This window comes from Oryzias latipes, chromosome 16 (genome assembly GCF_053564925.1).
Source record: "Oryzias latipes strain Hd-rR chromosome 16, Olatipes_Hd-rR_3.1".
Lineage (NCBI taxonomy): Eukaryota > Metazoa > Chordata > Actinopteri > Beloniformes > Adrianichthyidae > Oryzias > Oryzias latipes.
In genome coordinates this window covers 1,322,387-1,344,243 of record NC_136252.1, presented here as the reverse complement: position 1 = coordinate 1,344,243, position 21,857 = coordinate 1,322,387, and the positions used below count along the sequence as shown (strand labels likewise).

Genomic DNA, 21,857 nt, shown 5'->3' with positions numbered 1-21,857 from the left:
TAAATTAGAGCACTTCATTGTAATACTATAATATATGAGATACGTCAAAAAAATTGACAGTTAAAGAAAAAAGAATATAATAGATGCTAATTATTTTATAAACTCCATCAAAATAATTGTTTCATCTCATTTATCATAATATTTATAGTTTTTTTTAATCACACACCATTAGACTCGTAGTGTAAATAAATTAAAATGCAGAAAAATCAATTTAAAGAACTCTTTGGTCCGTCCCTGAACTCAACATTTTTCCGGTTTGTTGTCACATGTCAATCAAAGCCTGATCGCCGCAACAGCAACACGGAAAGAGAAAACCTATACACGGGTCCCTAGATATGTAAATAAATGAAATTAATAAATCGCAACGTACCTTTTTACGAGATTTTCCACAGGAAAAAAAAGAGAAAGGCACGTCACGTGACCCACGTCAGCCCGCATATATGAATGGAAAAGATCAGACGCTTTCAGATCCTTTGAGGAAAAGTTGAACGTAACAAACTAACAACTTCATGTCTGCAATATTACGAAAATAAAGGGGATATATACTGCTAGAAATGTTTTCAAAAAAAAATCAGTCCATATTCACTCATATTTTACAATTTTCTGCGGAAAAAAAGAGAAACATATTAGTCACGTGACCCACGCGCACGTCTGCAGATATGAATGAAAGTTAACGTGTTTCTCCAACGTAACACAGAGCTTTTGGGAGAAAAAGTTGAACGAAACAAGCAAACTACAAACTGTATGTCCTAAATGAAAGCATATTTTAAAAGAAAATGGTATATTTCTCACTAGAAATGTTGTCAAAATAAAAATTAGTCCTCAAAATATCTTGTTTTATGGGATATTCCACCGAAAAAATGAACGTGCATCCGCCATGTTTTTTGCTCACGGCAGGCCAAACCTCCAAAGTCACGTGATCCTGAGAAGGCTCGTAGAAAATGAATAGAAAAATGAAACGTATCCGCCTCACAGTTTAGGGGGCGTTTTTGTAAAACTCTCACGCATTTCCATGTGGACAAATGTAGCTACTACACATTTTAGGATGAGACTGGGTTGGAAAGGCAGAGAAGGAAAAAGAGAGCATGGCGTAAGATCTATAAGGAATATCAGCGTCAAGCAAGAAAGGAAAATTAAGAAAGAAAGGAGGTTCTAATTCGCTTTTTTGGCAGCATACAGCCAACGAGGTATGTTTATCTTATGTTGGTATTTTTATTGTGAGTGTAAATGTTTATTTTCGAAATTTGTACTTGTGTTGATATAATTAATTGTTTTGTTTGTGCTTTCTATAGTTTTCACGGTGTGTAAGACAATAAAGACACCCGTTTAAGAAAACCACTTGTGTCTGGACTGACTGCGAGAGATTTACAGTGAAAACTCGGACTGTTCATCTATGCGAGAGGGCAACGCATTGCAAGGCGGCATAATGAAAGAACCAGCAGGCTCGTCGGCGCATGATCGGAGTTGCATTCAAGGAACGTCTGAAACGGAAGTTGCACGCAGGGACGTAAGCAGAGCACAGTTTGAAGAGCAGTGTGGAAGATGAGGCCATACTACGTTTGAACACTCTTAAGTTAAGTGTGGTCTAAGTAAGAAAAGCAAGATTTAAGGTTGATTAAGCAAACTGAGGTGATTAAGGTCTTTGTGGCAAATGGTTTCATGTGTTTATCAGTTTGACAGCTTTCTTATGTGCAAGCTCAAACGTTTGGTTTAAAGAGCAAATATATTTTATTTCATATTGGTATATGTTATTTGTAAATTCACGTTTTGGCAAATACTATTTTGATTTTTTACTGAAAGCTATTAAGCATATTTTTTGTTATTTTTGACTAAGTTACATTTTATAATCTCATTACAGTTAAAGGTTACATAGATGTTGCAATAAATTTAATTTTCGAGATCAGACTGTAGACTACTGTTAAAGTGACAGGTTAATTTAAATAATCAACATTTAGTATGACTGAAAAAGGGCAGACCCATGTTCAATCAGAGCCCAGTGCAGACTTTCAAGTTGTTTGTGATGAAGAACAAGTTACAAATCCTGAAGCCCAACACCAACTTGTGTCTCAATTACGGAGAAGCAGAAGGATCAAAACTTTTACAGAGAAGAGCATGAATGGACTTAAGCAGAAGGTCAACTACATTTTTGAAAAATGGAGAACACATGCAAAATCATCTAAGCACTTATTGTTAAAATCTGAACCCTTTACTGAAGAACTGCTCAATGATATAATGGGGGATGTTGCAGGCCTTTCTTCAGATGTTCAGCAAGCATACGGTGACTTACGCCAGCTCACAGCTCCTGATCAAGAAACACGTCGCAAAGTGGATGTTTGTGTGCAGATCTCTAAGTTTATTGTATCCAAAGGAGGAAGTTACATGGAAGGAAAGGCTATAGAGGAGGACCAAGAATGGCCAGATGTAGGCTCTCTCTTTGAGTCAACTATAAGTAAGTCACGCACCTCTGAACATTCCAGCAGATCCTCTGTAAAACATCAAGAAGCCCTGGCAGATGCAGCTGCGAGCCAAGCTGTTTTAAATGTAAGAAATCGAACAAGTAGAAATTGAAAGACTTGAAGTTGAAGTTAAGAAAAGAGCAGCAGAGCAAGAAGCCTTAGCCAGAAGACTTTGTTTAGAAAGAGAAGCAGAAGGCTGAGAATGCAAAGAGAAGAAGACGAGGCTAATCTTAAAGCTAAACAAGAGCAAGAATATATAGCCCTGCAAAGATCACTCAAGGAAAGGAAAAGAAAGTTGCAGCACTTAGAAAAGTTGAAAGATTTACGTGCAGCTCAAGCAAGAATGCATGTGTATGACCAAATGAGTGTTACGGAAGAACACAAGAAGAGCATAACAAAGACAATCACACAAGACAAAGCCTTCACACGTATAAGTGTTCCCCCACTGCAAAAACATTCTACCTCAAATGTTGCACCCACACCTCCAAATGATGGTACAGCAGAGCTTGTTAAAGTGCTACCAGGTGCATTAAATGCTAGTAGAATACTTGTTCCAGAACCACCAATCTTTAATAGAGATCCATTAAGAGATAGTGATTGGAAGCTCTCGTTTCACACACTTATTGACCAAAAGAACATTCCAGAAAAGGAGAAGATATTCTACCTTCGCAGATATGTAAGCGGCCAAGCTAAGAGTTCGCTGGATGGATACTTCTTGCACTGAACTGAGTCAGCTTATGTTGCTGCATGGAAAGTACTCGATGAAAGATACGGGAACCCATTCACTACTGCAAAGGCCTACAGAGACAAGCTTCCTGCTTGGCCCAAAGTTACATCAAAAGACAGAGACTTTGCAGATTTCCTACGCAGTTGTGAAGCAGCCATGGTTTACATTAAGTCATTGGAGATATGAAACTACTGAGAACAGAAAGATCCTTTCCAAGTTACCAGATTGGCTCACTGCAAGCTGGAACCGCAAAGTTATTGAAATTGAAGAGAAAACCAACACGTTTCCAACTTTCTGCCAGTTTGTCTCATTCTTAACAAGAGAAGCAAAGATTGCCTGTAACCCTGTTACATCGTTGCAGTCACTAAAGCAAAGTGAGTCAGACAGCTCAGAAAGATTAAAGAACACTAGACAAAGAAAACATCGGAGCTAAAACATTAGCTACAACATCACAAGAAAATGCAACTTTGTCTTGTATGTTTTGCAAGAAACTCAAAACAGTCATCAGAACTGCAGGACCTTTCTCGAAAAGACTGTTGCAGACAGAGTCAAGTTCATTCAAACAGTAAGGCTTTGTTTTGGTTGCCTCAAGCCTGACCATCAGCTAAAGGCTGTAACTACAGAAGCATCTGTGAGAAGTGGAAAAAAAAGGCATCCTACTTGCCTTCATGAAGATCGCAGCAAGGAAGAACACAGACCACCGCAAGACGAGAAAAACTCAACTAATGAAAGACCAAACCAGACAAATCCAGCTCAAGCCCAAAAAATTACAACAACAGCTACAACAAACAGAGTTATACATCAAGAAGGAATATGCAAACAGCAGCAATAATTCCTGTTTGGCTTTCATCTTACTAAGCAACCATCACATGAAGTTCTCACATATGCATTACTGGACTCACAAAGAGATATGACATTTGTTCTGAGTGAAATAGCAGAAATGCTGAACACTAGTAAGGTTCCAGTCAAGCTTGAGCTGTCTACTATGGCGTCAAGGACCACAGTTGTTCAGTTAAAACTAAAGGATCTTCAAGTGTGTGGTTTCTACTTAAGTAAGAGGATCAGTCTACCACCAATTTTCACTCAAGATTCCTCCCAGCTAACAAAAATCACATTCTGACAAATGAGACAGCAAGGGTAGGGCCAAATCTTGAATATCTCTAAGCAGAAATTCCTCCTTTGCAAGAATGTGAAGTAGGTCTGTTAATCGGCTATAACTGCTCTCAAGCACTACTCCAGAGAGAAATTGTGTCAGGTGAAGAAGATGAACCTTATGTTCAACGTACTGATCTCGGCTGGAGCATAGTCGGACAAAGCAATCCATGCTTAGATTATGGAGATGCCATTGGGGTCAGTCATCGCATTGTCGTGAGGAAGGTCATTCCAGATCTTAAACCTTCTTCTGGTCTTCAGAGCAATGTCCACTTCATAAACAGAACCAAAGTAAGAGATGTTACTTCTTCTGAGATTATTACATCACTGGAGTTGGATTTTCCAGAGAGGAAATTTGATGACAATCCTGTGTCTCAAGATTATCTCAAGTTTCTCTCAAAACTCAGAGAAGGCATCCAACAGAATAAAAATGGTCACTAGGAAATGACACTGCCATTTCGTGATGAAAGACCCAAGCTACCAGACAACAAAGTGTGCGCAATGCACCGCTTAAAATGTCTGGAGAAGAGATTAAGAAAGGACAAGGCATACCATAGTGACTGCGTTCGGTTTATGGATGAGATCATCTCTTGAGGTGATGCAGAAAAGGTCCCTAAGGAAGAATAGGGAACAGTCCTGCATGGTATATTCCACATCACGGGGTCTATCACCCACATAAACCAGGCAAAATTCGAGTGGTATTTGACTGTTCAGGGAAGTATCAAGACACATCTCTTAATGACCACCTGTTATCAGGGACTGATTTGACAATTACATTGGTGGGCGTTCTCTGTCACTTTCGCAAGGGGGGCGATTGCATTCATGTGTGATATCGAGCGAATGTTTCACCAATTCTATATCAAAGGAGACGACCAGGACTACCTGCGTTTTTTATGGTGGGAGCAAGGAAACCTGAACATAACACCGTCGGTCTACAGAATGAAAGTCCAATTGTTTAGAGCAGTTTCTTCCCCTGGCTGTGCCAACTTTGGCTTGAAGCACCTTGCAGTACAAGGACAAACTCATTTCCAGGAGAATGTCATTCATTTCATTCAAAGAAATTTCTATGTCGATGATGGTTTGACAAGTCTTTCAACAGAAAGTGAAGCCAACCAACTTTTGAGAGACTCAAGAGCACTATGCACTACTGGCAAGTTAAGACTCCACAAATTTGTGTCAAATGGTGAAAGAGTCATATCAACAGTTCCAGAAGAAGAGCGCGCAACAGTCAAAGACCAAGACATGTCTTGAAGTTTACCACACATTGAAAGAGCTCTTGGAGTTGAATGGTGCATTTCATCTGATGCATTTAAGTTCAGAGACCAAGTCAAAGCTAACCCATTAACAAGAAGAGGTGTTCTTTCCACCGTTGCCTCAATCTATGATCCCCTAGGTTTCATCGCACCATTTGTTCTCCTAGGCAAGCAGATTCTCCAGCAGATGTGCAGAGATAAAATGGATTGGGATGAAGATCTTCCAGAGCATCTGAAATCTCAGTGGGAGTCTTGGGTTAAAGATCTGTCTGGATTGGCTGATCTGCAGATCAAGAGATGTCATACTCCCCCAGAGTTTGGAGAAGTCAAAAGCTATGAGCTTCACCATTTTGCAGACGCGAGCATCTCAGGGTATGGAGCATGCACTTACCTTCGAGTTATCAACCAACAAGGTCAAGTCCACTGTTGTTTACTAATGGGCAAGTCAAGGGTCACGCCTAAAAATGTTCTGACCATCCCAAGACTGGAACTTTCAGCAGCAGTTGTTGCTGTTAGAATCAGTGACCTACTACGAGTGGAGTTACAGATTCAAGTTTCACAAGAGTTCTTCTGGACAGACTCTACAGTTGTCTTTGGCTACATAAAGAATGATGCCAGAAGGTTTCAAGTGTTTGTAGCTAATCGTGTCCAAAGAATCAAGTCTAGTACAACATCAGAACAATGGGCGCACATAGCTTTGGAAGACAATCCTGCAGATCATGCATCTCGTGGCTTGACTGCAGAACAATTGAAGTCATCCAATTGGTTCACAGGACCACATTTTATTTGTCAACAGAAATTACCTGAAAGACACTTCAAGGTGGGAGAGATCAAGGAAGATGATCCTGAGCTCCACAAGGCATTTGTATGCAACACAAAAGTGACAGAAGAAAGAACAATGCTAGATCGTTTCGAGAAATTCTCAGATTGGTCTAGATTGATCAGGGCAGTCGCACTGTTGAGAAGGAAGATCAAAAGGTACAGAGGCATGAAACAAAATACCAAAGAAGGGACAAATTTAGAAGAGCGGAAAGAAGCTGAACTAGTGGTGGTTAAACTTGTTCAAGAAAACACGTTTTCAAAGGAAATAAAAGATTTGAAAGCAAGAGAAACAGTTGTAAACACTAAATACAGTAAGCTGTACAAGTTAAGTCCACTTTTGGATGAGGAAGGAATACTCAGGGTCGGAGGACGTTTGAGTCACGTTGTGCTCCATCCACATGTGAAACATCCAGCTATAATACCAAAGGACAGTCATGTGTCTACTTTGCTGATTAGACATTTTCACGCAAACGTTCAGCATCAAGGACGTGGAATGACACTCAATGAACTGCGAGCTAACGGATGGTGTATCCTTGGATCTAGTGGTGCAGTCTTATCTTACATCTTCAAATGTGTCAAATGTAGGAAGCTTAGGAGGAGTACAGAAGTACAGAAAATGGGAGATTTACCTTCTGACAGGACAGAATCCACTCCACCTTTCACCTATGTTGGAATGAATTGTTTTGGACCACTTCATGTGAAGGATGGACGTAAAGAGCTGAAGAGATATGGATTGATACTTACCTGTTTAAGTTTACGAGCTATCCATATTGAAGTTGTAGATGACCTAAGCACAGATGGATTTATTATTGCTCTGCGGGCCTTTATCGCCATCAGAGGACATGTTCGTCAGCTGAGATGTGACAGAGGAACCAATTTTGTTGGTGCTCAGAGAGAGTTTGCAAATCTGATGAAAGGGATGGATCAAGAAAGAATCAAAGCATTTGGATGTGAATTCCTCATGAACCCCCCCCTCAGCAAGTCATATGGGAGAGACAGATAAGGACAGTAAGGAGTGTTTTTAATGCTATCCTTGATAAATCAGCAAAAAGATTGGACACTGTGTCATTGCGAACGTTTTTGTATGAGGTTATGGCAATCATTAACAGCAGGCCACTCTCAGCAGAATACCTCAATGACCCAACTCGACCTCAACCATTAACACCTAATCATATTCTAACTATGAAGTCTACCATCATTCAACCTCCACCAGGGAAGTTCCAAAAGGAAGATCTGTATCTTCAGAGGAGATGGCAAAGAGTTTTGCATCCGATGGAGGAAAGAGTATTTACTCAATTTACAACCAAGACAAAAATGGCATGTGCCAAGAAGAAACCTGAAGGTAAATGACATTGTTCTACTTCAAGAAGATCTTGCACCACGCAATGAATGGAGAATCGCCAGAGTCACAGATGTCTACCCTGGAGCAGATGATAAAGTGAGAAAGGTCAGACTATTGGTTAGTGAGACTGTTTTTGACAAACATGGTAAACATAAGACCAAGACTGTTACACTTGACCGACCTGTACATAAGGTTATTGTATTGGTTGAAGTAGACTAACTTTTGTGTCCATTAATGTTTACGTTTAATTGGAAAATTGACTAATTGAAATCTCATTAAGAGGTTGTAAGATTTGGTGGGAGTGTAGCTCTCACATTTTCTTTTGAATTTAGTGCGTCTTTTTTGATGGGTTTTAAGATTAAAAATATTTAAGATTTTAAATGTGTAGTTTTACAAGCCACCTCTAGATGTCACTGTGGTAAAATTTAGTTAGCAAAAGCAGAGAAGAGAAAAGAGAGCATGATGTAAGATCTATAAGGAATATCAGTGTCAAGCAAGAAAGGAAAATTAAGAAAGGAGGTTCTAATTCCCAAAGAGGTTCTAATTCTCTTATGGCAGTATACAGCCAACGAGGTATGTTTATTTTATGTTGGTATTTTTATTGAGTGTAAATGTTTATTTTTGAAATTTGTACTTGTGTTGATATAATTAAAGACAATAAAGACACCCGTTTAAGAAAACCACTTGTGTTTGGATTGACTACGAGAGAATTACAAAATCAAAATCTTGTAAAATGTAATCTAATTTATTAAATAAATATTTAAAATTTAGATATATTAAAATGCCATTATAAAACATCAAAAAGCCATTATGTTCTGTTTTAAGGAAAGGCATCAAAGACCTCCTGAACTCTGATAGACTTTTAACTGTTATCATTTTTACTTACCTCTCAATACATTCATGATGTGTATGAAGGTTTTTTTTATGTTTTAATGTTCCTGCTCCTCATTCACAATGATTTGAATAAGGAAATACTGTCAGGAGCCGGAGCCAGGGCGGGTTTGGTGGGTGTTTTCTCACTTCCGGTTTTGGGCTTTTATTTTGTTACTTCCTTTCAGGGCTCACTGTTTCACTAGGTAACTTCACCAGTCATCACCGGCACCTGTCTGCTCACCTGTTTGTCATTCCCATTTGTGTATTTAAACCCTGGTCTGTTTGTTTCTTGTCACTGGGTCGTTTTGTAAGTTTGCTTCAGTCATTTCAAGTACTATTGTGATTAAACCTTGTTTGCTTTTGAAGCTCTTTTCGCTGTCCTGCATTTGTGTCCCGACTCAACCTTGACATTACGACCCAGTCACCATGGACACAGCAGACGCGGAGAGCGCACGAGCCCAGAGCAGTGACCGGGATTGGATCATCAGTCAGCAGGAGGAGCAGCTGAACTGCCTTCGACGAGGGATGTTGGAGATGTCGGGGCGCCAGGAGCAGCAGCTGAGCTTAATCGGCAACCGCCTTGATGCCTTGGCTAGACAGATCCAGCAGCCGCTTCCATCTCATCCATCCCCTCCTGTGCCCGCCCCGGTGGTTCCGGTCCAGACGTCTTCCAGTTCGGGGATTCGACTGGCACGTCCTGAGAGATTTTCTGGCGACTCCGGGGACTGTCGAGCGTTCGTCACCCAGTGTGAACTTCACTTCGAGTTGCAGGCTGCTAACTTTCCCACGGACCGCTCCAAAGTGGCGTTCATCATCTCTCACCTCTCCGACAGAGCCGGAGCGTGGGCCACTGCGGAGTGGCAACGTGGGGGGGAGACCTGCTCATCACTCCCTGCCTTTCTAGAGGCATTTTCCCTGGTTTTTCAACATACGAAACCCGGCAGGGAGGCGGCGCGGGCGCTGATGCGGCTGACTCAGGGGGACCGCCGGGTGGCAGAGTATGCCATCGAGTTCCGGACTCTCGCTACTGAGAGCGGGTGGAACCCCGCAGCGCTCACAGACGCGTTTTTGGAGGGATTATCGGAGGAGTTAAAGGACCATTTGGCTCCTTTGGAGTTGCCCTCTTCTCTGGAGCCGCTCATTGCTTTGGCCATTCGTATTGACAATCGGCTGCAGGACCGTCGGCGAGGTCGCCGCGAGGCGGGTGCCTCGTACAGGGTGTCCCCAGTTGACCATGGTCGTATTACCACTCACTCATCTTCTGTCACCTCCACAGCCGTTCCGGCAGCACCATCGGAGGAGCCCATGCAGCTAGGGCGTGGTCGGTTATCTCCCACTGAACGCAGACGGCGGATGGCGGCGGGTGAGTGTCTTTACTGTGGTCGGCGGGGTCATTTCTGTAAGGATTGCCCAAAAGCCTCTGCTCGTCCTTAAGAGTGGGCACATTGACGAGCGGGGGTCAAGCGCCCACTAGTGTTACATCCACTTCCTGTATTTTGAAGGGGCAAATTTTTTCTGAGGGTAAGGGGTTTTCCATTCAGGCGTTATTAGATTCTGGGTCCGAACGGAACCTTATGGATGCAGAGCTGGCCAGACAGATCGGTCTCAGGACCAGGTCCCTTTCCCATCCATTGAAGGTCATTTCCCTTAATGGTGAGTCAGTTGCTACTGTTAACCAAATTACTGAGCCCGTTCACCTCATTTTGTCTGGAAATCATCACGAGCACACAGAATTCTATCTTTTCGAGTCCTCCCATAATCCTGTAGTGTTAGGTTTTTCTTGGCTCCTTCTCCATAATCCCCATATAGATTGGCCTACTAACCGTATTGTGAGTTGGAGTGATGACTGTCATGGAGTCTGTCTGCGTTCAGCTCGGTATCCAGGGGCTGACTCCGCCGACCCGGTAGGGCAGCCGCCCTCACCTGACCTCTCCAGTGTTCCGCCTGAATACCGCGATCTGAGAGAGGTATTTTCTAAGTCGCGAGCTCTTTCCTTACCCCCACACAGGCCTTACGACTGCGCTATTGAACTGTTGCCTGGAGCCGCCCTTCCCAGGAGTCATCTCTACAGTCTATCTAAACCTGAGAGAGGGGCCATGGACTGGTACATCACTGACTCTCTCCGGGCGGGCCTCATAAGACCCTCCTCATCGCCTGTTGGAGCAGGTTTCTTTTTCGTGGGCAAGAAGGACGGGACGCTGCGTCCTTGTATTGATTTTCGGGGGCTCAACGCCATAACTATTAAAGACAGGTATCCCCTGCCTCTTATGAACTCCGCGTTCGAGTCTCTGCAGATGGCGCGGGTGTTCACCAAGTTGGACCTGCGAAATGCATACCATTTGGTGCGCATAAGGAAAGGCGATGAGTGGAAGACCGCTTTCACCACTCCCCTGGGACATTATGAATACCTAGTAATGCCTTTTGGACTTTCTAATGCTCCGGCGGTATTCCAGAGACTCATAAATGACGTGCTCCGAGATTACATACATCATTTTGTGTTTGTTTACCTTGACGACATTCTTGTTTTCTCCAGGAACCTCAACGAACATAGGCGGCATGTTCGCCTGGTCCTCCAGCGGCTCCTGGAGAACAAGTTGTTTGTCAAGGCTGAAAAATGTGAGTTCCACTCCCCCAGCGTGTCATTTTTGGGCTTTGTGATTGCTGAGGGGGAGGTTCGTCCGGAACCCGCCAAGATTAGTGCTGTGGTCAACTGGCCTACTCCAGAGTCCCGTAAGCAGTTACAGAGGTTCCTGGGGTTCGCCAATTACTTACGTCGCTTCATCCGTCATTATAGTTCAGTTGCGGCTCCACTTACTGGCTTGACCTCTACCTCATCCCCGTTTCGCTGGACTGAAGCCGCTGAGGCCGCTTTTTGTAAACTTAAACACCTGTTCACTACGGCGCCGGTGCTCGTTCAGCCGGATCCCTGCGTCCAATTTATTGTGGAGGTCGACGCCTCAGACGTGGGGGTTGGTGCGGTATTGTCCCAGCTACATAAGGAGGACAACAAACTGCACCCCTGTGCTTTTTTTTCCCGCAGGCTTACTCCTGCGGAGATGGGGTATGACGTCGGGGATAAAGAACTTTTGGCCATTAAACTGGCGCTGGAGGAGTGGAGGCATTGGTTAGAGGGGGCGGGTCAGCCTTTTGTGGTCTGGACGGATCATAAAAACTTGTCTTATATCCGGACTGCAAAACGGCTGAACCCAAGACAGGCACGGTGGTCACTTTTCTTTGCTCGTTTTGATTTTGTGGTGTCCTATCGCCCTGGCTCCAAGAACGTGAAACCTGATGCCCTTTCCCGACAGTCGGAGCCCTTAGTTGAGGTTCAGACCCCTCAGACGATAATACCCACCGCTTGTGTTCTGGGTGCTCTCTCCTGGCGGTTAGAGAAGGACATTAAGGACGCCCAGAACCACGAGCCAGACCCTGGGGGGGGTCCTCCTAACAGACTTTATGTCCCAAGGGCCATGAGGAGCCAGGCCCTCCAGTGGGCCCATGCTACACGGTTCACCTGTCATCCCGGAGTGCACAGGACTATCACCTTCTTGCGTCGCAGTTTCTGGTGGCCCGGTTTGGCTAGGGATGCCAAGGAATTTGTTTCGGCCTGTATGATCTGCGCCCAAAATAAGGTCAGCACTCAACCACCACCTGGGTTGTTACATCCCTTACCTGTCCCGAGTCGTCCTTGGTCACATGTAGCGTTGGATTTCGTCACGGGACTGCCTCCGTCCGCTGGCAAGACGGTGGTTATGACGGTGGTGGATCGTTTCTCTAAGGCAGCCCACTTCGTGCCTCTGAGGAAACTGCCGTCTGCCTCTGAAACAGCCAGGCTCATTGTCGTACATGTGTTCAGACTACATGGAATACCAGTGGACATTGTTTCTGACCGTGGGCCACAGTTTGTGTCACAGGTTTGGAAGGCTTTCTGTGCGGCCTTTGGTCCCTCGGCCAGTCTCTCCTCAGGCTTCCATCCCCAGACTAACGGGCAGGCGGAGAGGACTAACCAGGACCTTGAGGTGGCCCTCCGGTGCGTCTGCTCCCGTCACCAGTCGTCATGGAGCACCCTCCTGCCCTGGGTGGAGTATGCCCATAATGCCTTGACGTCATCAGCTTCGGGTATGTCCCCGTTTGAGGGTTCCCTGGGCTACCAACCACCATTATTCCCTGAGCAGGAGAGGGAGGTGGCCGTGCCTTCGGTGCAACACCTTTACCGACGCTGTCGACGCATCTGGAGGGAGGCTCGTGCAGCACTCCTACGCTCGTCTGCAGCAAACAAGAGACTGGCTGATCGGCACCGGCTACCGGCACCCACCTACACGCCGGGTCAGTCGGTTCTCCTGTCCACCTCCAACATCAAGCTGCGGACGGAGTCAAGGAAACTCGCGCCCAAGTTCATCGGGCCATTTGTGGTGGAGAAGGTCATCAACCCTGTGGCAGTCCGCTTGCGTCTGCCACGAACCATGCGAGTGCATCCTGTGTTTCATGTTTCCCAGGTCAAGCCTTACATCACGAGTCCTCTCCAGCCCGCGCCCGCCCAACCACCACCACCCCGCATCATCGACGGTTTGCCCGCTTGGACGATCAAGCGCATTATGGACGTCAGACGTCGAGGTCGGGGCCTTCAATACCTGGTGGATTGGAAGGGTTATGGACCTGAGGAGAGGTCCTGGGAGCCTACGTCAAGGATCTTGGATAAGGGCATGCTTAAGGACTTCCACAAGCGGCACCCTGACAAGCCTGGTGGTGCGCCCAGAGGCGCCCCTTGAGGGAAGGGTATTGTCAGGAGCCGGAGCCAGGGCGGGTTTGGTGGGTGTTTTCTCACTTCCGGTTTTGGGCTTTTATTTTGTTACTTCCTTTCAGGGCTCACTGTTTCACTAGGTAACTTCACCAGTCATCACCGGCACCTGTCTGCTCACCTGTTTGTCATTCCCATTTGTGTATTTAAACCCTGGTCTGTTTGTTTCTTGTCACTGGGTCGTTTTGTAAGTTCGCTTCAGTCATTTCAAGTACTATTGTGATTAAACCTTGTTTGCTTTTGAAGCTCTTTTCGCTGTCCTGCATTTGTGTCCCGACTCAACCTTGACAAATACACAGAAACCGTCATGGTTTTCAGAGCGTGGCAAACCCAGATGCTGGAACCCAGAAATACGACAGGTAAGTGGCAGGTAAGAGATGATTTATTTCTTCCAGGATGTTTTGGTTTTGTGTTAGCTGAGGTCCGGGCAGGACAGAGGCTGTGGCGTGGCTGGAGTGCTTGGCTGTGGCGTGGCTGGAGGTGTTAGCGTGATCAGCGTGGGCCGAGAGGTCTACAGGTTTTCCAGGATCCAACTGATGTCACTTGTGAGATGATTTTCCTGAGGCAGGACAACAGAGTCAGTGCAAGACTAGACTAGACTAGACTAGACTAGACTAGACTAGACTAGACTAGACTAGACTAGACTAGACTAGACTAGACTGAGCATGAACAAGACTTAGACCAGGCGTAGTCACCATAAGGGGTAACGAAGTGGCGTTGAATGTTGGAGTTGGGTCTCCTTTTGAGCAGAAGAGGTTGATGAGCTGAGTGACGACAGCTGGCGGTGATCAGGAGCGGAGCAGAGCTGGAGGGGGAGGAGTCTGACAGAGGCACCATGACAGAAACGCAGTTTAAGATTACTTGTCTTCATATATATTATTTAAACAAATGCAGCTGTGAAGAAACTGGATTCTCTAGAAAGGACTGTATTTGTATTAGTTCGTAACCCCGTCAGTTTCTTGCACACAGAAATAATGAATAACGACTCAGAGACAGCTACTTAGCTTTTGTAGATTTACTCCGCACAAAGACCACAGATTTGTACGCAGGGTTACAGACAGATGAACAAAGTGCATTCAAAGTCTGAACAAAGGGGTTCAGCAAAAGGCCTGGCATATATACCTTGCATTTGCATATTCAGAACCTCATTCGATGGATCATGGTGTGAAAAACACACCCACAGACTGTTGCAGGCTAGATGCTCGAAGGTCAGAGCACCTAAAGTGTCAGATCTCTTGCAGACATTTGCCAGAACGCATACACCAGAACACACAAAGATGAAAAAGGGAGGATGTTAAAGGAATGTTGCGAGACAATAGTCTTGGTTGTGCTCTGTCTGGAGTGTAATATAATTTTGAGATGATAATACATAGTAAATCGAGGTTAAGCCATTAATGTAATAAAAGGTAAAAGTTAGTTTAATAAAATGCAAAAGGGAGTGTCTAACTATTCTGTTTCTAATCATTCCTAACAGCAGCAAGAACATGTTAAAACACCAAACATGCAATTTTCATTGGACTGGGTCTTTAAGATCATTTTCATCATTATATTATTTTCAGTTGCATTTCCCTAACAGAAAATTTAGTCTGATCAAATTGGTGGGTTGGGGTAAAAAGGATGGTGAGCAATGTGTGATTACAATTTTTATTGTTTCGTTTCTTCCACCAATTAAGGAAACAAGTCTTGCATTCAGTTTGGCTGTATAAAAATTGAAGTGCCTATTGATCCTGTTCTTCACATGAGTAAGCTGAGCATCATTGACCAGCGGAGGAAGAAAGAGATGTCTTGTACTCCTTTTGCTTCTCCGTCTGAAAACAAACACTCTCTCTGAGGGGGGATCAGGTGTACTCGGTTGTGTGTATGAGCCAACCCATCATATTGGGACAGAGAGGAGAAGGTTCTTGAAGATGAAAAATTATTCTCTATTCATAGAAACTCCTCTTAATTTTGAGAGTAAAAGGAGATCTCGTGTCTTTGGGGCTTGTTGGCCCGAGAATGAACATCATCCTGTTTATTCTTTTCATGTGAGCCTGAAAGCAGCCTCCTCTAGTTACAAGTCAGCCATCACAATGTGCTGAGTCGATTCCACAGACAGTGATGCATGCTTCACAGGCTTTAGCTGTTAATAGGATTAATTTAGAAAAAGTAAGCTGTCATGCAAGAGTGCTGCAGGCCTGTTTTATGTTGTACAGGTGGGTTTTTGCTCGTGCATAACTTCCTGTAACGCCTTTCCAGAATTTTAAGAGACCAGTGACCACAAAGGGCTGCAGAAAATTGTCGCCAAGGTGCAAGGAAAGAGACAACCCATACTTAAATGATGTGAGAGCATCAACACTGGCTATTTTTCTGAAGAGTCTCTCTTGGAACAATCTTTCAATCTAATTTCACTGTGAGTCCAAGGTATGAAATTATGAAAAAACAAAAAAATATATAGATGTATTACAGTTCTTGCAGAAGCATGTGCAGACCTTCAACAGTCAAATATATTATGTGGCCTTCATGAGGCTTAACATAAGAGGAAAAAATGCCTTTGAAATGAAAGACTTTTTTGAAAAGGTTATATCTGTCAGGAAGATTCCTGAATTCGATTTTTTATTCTGTGACTTTAAAAGATGCTGTTACATTACACGAACAAATAAAACATTGGAATCATTCATTCTGCATTCAGCTGTTGATGAAACTGATCAGCTGCTTTTTAAAACCAACAGAACATCTGCAGAAAAAAAGTTGTTTACACTATGCAATGTTCAAAACAAAGTTTTTTCAATGAAGAACACTTGAAAACCCTTTAATTACACTGGTAGTCTGGACGGAAAAGACCCTAAAAGGACACATCCACATTGAAATGAGAAAACACATTTCTTTCCATCATTATAAAAAATGAACTTAAAATCCAAAAACTTCTCTTGCTTTTTCTACCATCCAAATTTGTGTCTATATAGTATGAAAGATGGATAGGTAGTAAATTAACTTTTATTGAAATTTGGTTTTGTTTTTATCGGGGAGACTGTGGTGCATTTGCATAAGAAACCATCTGACAGGTCCTGATCATTGGCACTTGTGTGAATAAAGGTTATTATTGGGTCAGTGATTGGGATCAACTGGTTACACTCAGAATTATCAGTTACAGTAAATGTTCTTATACAGGTAGCTGTACAAAGCTGTTATGATCGTGTGAATATAATGTATTATAGCCTATAAAAAAATAAAAGCTTAGAGACATGAGTATAGGTCTGTGAGTGTATACATTAGTCCTTCTGAGTAATGTTTTGAACATCAGCTAGCCGAGAAACATTTTCGCATCCCAACAGAGGAGGTAAAGAGATTGGCCATAAGGATAAAACCATATTGGTATTCGGCAATATTGTACCAGAAATTAGCAGAAAAAAATAGATGTTGGTTTTAAAGCATTACACATCAGCCATGTGTAAACGCAATGAACATGGGTTTTTGAATGTACTTTTAGCATAGTGTTAACACAGGTCTGTCACTACATGAGACTAGAGCATGGACTTACAGTTGGAAGAGGTTTGGTGCTTAATGTGAAAGTGGTGCAAATCTCGCAAATCTTGTTTCACCGCTCTATTCTGATATGTGAAAGGCTCCGTGTCAAATAATTCTGGCTGGGCAGAAAAAAAACAATTAGTAATTTCACCTCTATGATCCGTTTTCAAACGGTTCGCACACTGTAAAATAGTTGCTGTAGATTGTCCAATAACTTACTGGCAGCTGATTGTCAATGAACTAAAGTATTTTTCAACTTTGTCGTCTGCTGGACTTTAAATATGTAGTTGTAGAGGTAAATAAGTTATTTCTTCTCTAAGAGTTCTGGTAAATCGCCTGTCTGTCCTGGGGGAGGATAACTCCTCCATGTGAACACCCCTGAGGTTTCTTCGTTTTTTTCCGGAATCCGTTTTCTTAAGGAGTTTTTCCTTACCGCGAAAGGGGAGTCTGAGGGCAGTGATGCCAGTATAGCTTAGTCAGTTTGTTAGTTCAAATTAGTATTTTCCTATTGAAATCTATGTATTCATGATCCTTTTGAGCTTATGTTTCACTTTTTCAATTACTGATACGAAGCCCATCGAGACGACTGTCGTTGTGAATTTGAGCTATACAAATAAAATTGAATTAAATTGAATTAAATAAGGCCGGGCTTCCCCCAAAACGCGCTCCAATTATCCACAAAACCAACGCTGTTTTCTGGGCACAATCTAGAAAGCCAGCGGTTAAATGATGAAAAGCGGCTGAACATTTCATCATTGACTAAGTTTGGCAGGGGACCAGAGAAAATTACAGTGTCGGACATCGTCTTAGCCAGTTTACACACCGAAGCTACGTTTAACTTAACCACCTCTGATTGTCTCCGATCAGATCAAAGATCAATGTCTTTTCTGAATTTGAAGGATTCTGAAGAATTTTCTGTGTCCTTTTTTTTTTCCTTTCTCTGTGGCCCTAATCCACTTCCGTAAAATAACAAATTACGGTGGTTACAAACATACTCTTAGTTTAGTTGTTTTGGAGTCCAAAAGTTGATGTCATCCAACAGTGTTCTGTAAAACCTTTGTGACATATGAGACTTTCAGGAATACACGTATGAAGTAAAGGTAAAGGTAAAGGTAAAGGTAAACTTTATTGTCTTCAAAGAGGACATTTGTTCTGGGCCACAGAGCTACAAATATTTGATAGACTTTACTGCTTCAATTTGACTCCTTCCAATTACTAAAGATATTTGTGAAGTGACACATTTTGGATGAAATATGATCTCTTTGGTTTGTGTTGTGTTCAAGAGTAAATTATGAATTTTACACCATTTTTTGAAGCGTTTGACCTCATCAAAGTAAATTGAAGGGTTATCCGCAACAGAAAGGAGACTAATAATAATTGTGTCATCAGAGAACTTTATAATTTTGTTTTGGGTGTGGCTACTTTGGCAGCTGTTAGTGTAAAGAGTAAAGAGCAAAGGTAAACTCACTGCCCCCTGTGGTATCCCAGTATTACAACTTAACTCTTTTGAAAGTGTGCCATTGAGCTTTACTTGTTGTGTTCTATCAGTCAGGAGTGAAAAAAAACATTTAACCATGTCTGGATTAACCTTCATTTCCATCATCTATTTAACCAGTATCGCTGGTTGTACATTATCAAAGGAACTAAAGTCTCCAAATGAAACTCTAGCGTAAGTGTTAGGTGCGTCTAAGTGCTTTAGAATGAGGTGAGATGCACTGATCACAGCATCAGCAGTGCTGCTGCCCTGTTTGTATGCAAATTGCAAGTTATCCAAGAATGGTGACACCTCTTCCTTGAGACACTCAATCATGATTTGTGTGCTGAAGACGTCTATACACACAGTCTGCCAACTGATTGGTGGCCACTGATGTGTTCGCACTCGGGTGGATGCAAACCGCACACACTATAATATTGCCAGACTCCCTTGGTAAATAAAAAGGGGCGTAACAAGATGCACAGCATTTCCAAGTCTGGACTGCACGTCTTTTCTCGAACTGTGATTTGGCTGCAACATTCATTTCGGACATATATGTAAAGTTTTGGAATGATGTTTATAAGTTATCTCATATTTGCTTTTATACATTACCTAGCTATATAGGTGATATAATCATGTTTGCAGAAGTGTGTGTGTCCAACTCTGTTTCACAGTAAGGTGAAGGTGAAACTCTTGGGGGAAATGTCCTTTCTTTGCGTCTTCCCAGCATCCTCCTGAGAACTTGTGTGTTAGCTGTGTCTAGAAGGAATCGAATGACACTCTGTGTTAGTTATCCTTGAGAAAAGGCTTTGCAGGTCCAAAGATGATGTGGGAAGGCTGTGAAAAGACAGACAGACATGTTGCAATTAATGTTTTCTGATTGCACTGCAGCTGTGTTTTATCTGTTTCCCCTCCTTAGAGCTCAGCGCATGTGTAATTTAGGGAAAACCCAACAAACTTAATAAAAGAGGAGGCGACATTATATGTGCCAGAGTGGAGAGAGATTGTTGCTGGGTATTATCTCTGTTCGCTCTACTCATAAAAGGTACCTTTGGTCTGTTGTCTTTCTTTCTTTATGTTGTTATTCTGATGTTTGCAGGTTGTTTTAACCCACCATGAAGTTACCCAGGGGGGCATATGTACACATCGTTTAGGGTTAGTTCAACATCTTATTTGCAAATCAGGAAGAAGAGAATTTAATTTGATCCTACTTAGAGATTTTGTAGCTACATATTAAAAATCTTATATCTTGATTTGACTTCAAATGGTTTATTTCAAAAATAAAAAATACAAAGCAATGCAATCATCAGTTATACATTCATACAGTAACTAATCAAACTTAGGATAATTAGGCATATTGATAAATATTGCTTGAAAGGGAGTGGAAGGAAGCAAACTTATACAATCCCACCCCGTTATACTATAACCATTTTATTACATGATTTATCATTATCCGGTTCCCAGTTTTTATCAGACAGAATTAAGAATCGTAAAGTATCAATAAAGCACATGACAAAGATGAATTACTAAATTATTATGTAAAAATAATTATTTCAGAAATCAACATAGTAAATGCAGATCATTTATCTAGAGTATATGCAGATTATGTTACTTATAAAAGTCATTCATATGATAAAAAATAATAATAATGATACTATATCCTAAACTATATACTATATCCGTAAAATAGACAAAACACTGTTTCAGAGATTTTCATAGCAAAATTTCATCAAGTACTAAAAGTTAATAACATGTGCAAAATTATGTTACATTAGGAAAGATTTTTGAATCAATTTATCAATTTTTTGAGCAAATGAAGTAATATCATTAAAAGTCAATCAATTTAACCATTTACAATAATTGATTAATCATTTGTTTTACTATTTTTTTGTATTTTTTTATGTTTTATTTTGTTTTTATTTTATAATAAAGTAATGCTGTAAGGGAAAATAAAAAAAAGGGTCCATAATCTGTCGGTTGTCCAAGGTTGGCATTTCTTCTTCTGCTGATTGTCAGCCATTCTTCTGGGTACAAACAGAGTCCACAGTTCTCTTCGATGTTATGTCTGCAGACATTAGATAGAGGTCCATATCCTTCTTCAGCTGATATCAGCGGCGGTGAAAGTTGAGGTCAAGTTGTCTGCAGTTCAAAACTCTCTGCTGAGAATCAGGTTACGTCCCACATTCGGAGAAAGCGATGACTCAAGGCGTCATATTTCTTGAAATTATTTGGCTCTTTGATTTATTACTGCATGTTGGTTCAGACGACCGTGACCAGACACTTCTCCAAGTCCTTCATGGTGTTCACAACCAGAACCTTGGACCGGTCCGGTGGACCGAGTGGTTTGACATAAATCCTGCAGCCTTTAACCAAAGTGTTCTCAATCTGCTTCTGCTTCCTGAGTAGTCTGGCTTGTTTAGCGATTTCAGCATTCCTTCTGGTCAGATGGTCGTTCAGATAAACAGTAGATCCTTTCAGATTTTTACGTTGATTCATCAGAGCTAGCTTGTGTTTTTGATTCACAAACCTGATGAGGATCGCTGGTTTATCCGTCTCCTTTCTCCTGGGGAGCAGGTGGCAGGTCTCGATGGTGTTGAGATCCAGGGAAATCCCTTTAGACGTGAGAAATGAGAGACTCTGCACCGATCTCCGTTTCCGAACTGCTAGCGATGCTAGCGCTATTAGCATTAGCAATGCTAGCTCCTGCTGCAATTTGCTTTGCCTGAGGTTTTATCGGTACTCCAGTGAGAATGACATTATTTATCCTTACTTGTTGTTCCACATCGTCCAGTCTTTTCTCCAGAATGTCGACCCGGTTTTGTCGTTGCTCGTTTTGAGCCCGAAATCTTCGGAACTCTTCTATCAGTTCAATCAGTGGAGCTAGCTGAGCATTCACCTGTTCAACAAAGAGATACAGCGTTGCTTTAATATCATCAAGAATCTTTTTAAGGTCTTCGTATTCCTGGCTTTTCTTGGGGGCCATGGTCAGGTCTCTTTTTTGGAGAAAATCAACTTTTTAAGTCATTTGAAGATAGTTGTATAGCCGCCGTGAGCTGCCGTAAGAGCTGACACCTACATCATCCCACGGTCACGCTGCACCACGGAGTCATGAGGACAAGCAAGGGGCTGTGCTGCTAATCGTTTGGCGTTGAAGATCATACACTTCATCAGGCAACTCAGCACCATTCTATGGGTCCACAAGATGATCATTTCGCAGCTGACTTAACAGTTTGATGTGACAGTCAGACAAGGTATGGAACATTTTATTCAACTCGAGAAAGAAAAGGTCAAGCTTCAGCAAGAAAAGTGACTGTTCCAATCAGAACTGTTTAAAGAAGGAAACAACATCAACTTTAAAGAACATTTGTCTCACTAAAAGGTTACATTTGAGCAAAGGACTGTTATAACTTTGTTTATTCCTTGATTTAATTTATTTAAAAAATGTGTTCAGTTTGA

General features: G+C 42.4%; 1 long non-coding RNA gene across 2 annotated transcripts in view; it reads right to left on the bottom strand.

The window, feature by feature from the left end:
• LOC144984466 (uncharacterized) overlaps positions 1–21,857 on the bottom strand; it is a 237,169-nt gene that overhangs the window by 104,983 nt on the left and 110,329 nt on the right. The window lies entirely within an intron of this gene.